Raw genomic sequence first — 1,366 nt, forward strand, 5'->3', positions numbered from 1 at the left:
CTCCAGTTTGGAATTATGATTAATAGGGGGGTATTTATTTAAAGGGGAAAAAACTTACAGATCACCGTCCCAGACAACAGCCCTCTGCACAACCAGGAAGGGAGTCTAGTCGCTGGCGGAGCAGGAAGGGAAGAGAGAGAGAAGAGGGAAGTGGCTGCTTTTTTAAAGGGAGAGAGACCATGCCCCAATGGCTGGTATCTCAGTGGCCGTAGGCTGGAGGAGCGGGAGGACCTCCCGCAACAGGAAGTATAAATAGCCAACAGAAAAAGTACAGCAACTCAGGAGAGTGTTTAGTATGTTTCCCTGTCACAACTAGAAGACAGTGGGGCCTTTTAAGGACAGACTAACAGTAGACACATCAGCAGTGTTGGAGAAGATGCTCAGGTTTGTGACCTAAATTATGGGGACATGTACCAGACTTTTTCTTTTGGACCACAAACCAGCTCCCACATCATGAAATGGAGATTTCTCATTAGTTATGAATGCTCGACCTTATCTTACACTCTTTTAACTTAACCTGTTTCCCTTCACCTATGTTTTCCCTTGGAACTTTTTACCTTTTCTTTCTGTATGCCCTACTCTGACTAGCTGGCTGGGGCTGCTAGCCCCTGGAGTCTCCCCCTCTTTCTTTCTCCTCCTTCTGTCGTCCTTCTTTTCTTCTCTCCCTGCCTGCTAGTCCTGCCTATGCCTCTCCTGCCTAGCTATTGGCTGTTCATCTTTTCATTAGAGCAATCAGGTACCGTAGGCAGGCAAGGTGAAACAGGAACACATCTTTTCATAATTAAGCAAAGGCGGCAGGAGCAAATTAACACACTTTAACACAGTAAAAGTAATATCCCACGCATAAACAAGCATAACATGTCTTTACACAGTTAACTATTCCACAACAGTGCTAGGAATCAGTAGCAGCTGCAGGGTCTAAGGGTTGAACACTGAAGCTGCTGCCGTGTCCTCTATCAGGAAGCAGCCTCAAGCATTGGAGTAGCCTGGGTTTGGAGCTGCAGTTCTTAACCTATGAGTTGAGACCCCTTCAGTGGGTCAAATGACCCTTTCACAAGGGTCACCTAAGATTGCTTTAAAACACAGATACTTTGATTCATAACTGCAACAAAATTACAGCTATGAAATAGCAACAAAAACAATTTTATGATTGGGGGGTCATTATAACAAGAGAAGCCATATTAAAGTGTGGCAGCATTGGAAAGTTGAGAACCACTGGTTTAGAGTCTATGAGATTTGGGTCACTTGTGTACATCTTGCCTTTTGAAATCTTTTTTGCATGATTGCCACCATTGTGGGTGATTGTTTGTATTGTTTCTCAAATTCTTTTCCCCAGGAACAACTTTGGGTGTGGGTCTCCTGTCGC

The sequence above is a fragment of the Microtus ochrogaster genome, linkage group LG9, assembly GCF_000317375.1.
Source record: "Microtus ochrogaster isolate Prairie Vole_2 linkage group LG9, MicOch1.0, whole genome shotgun sequence".
NCBI classification, from domain to species: Eukaryota; Metazoa; Chordata; class Mammalia; order Rodentia; family Cricetidae; genus Microtus; species Microtus ochrogaster.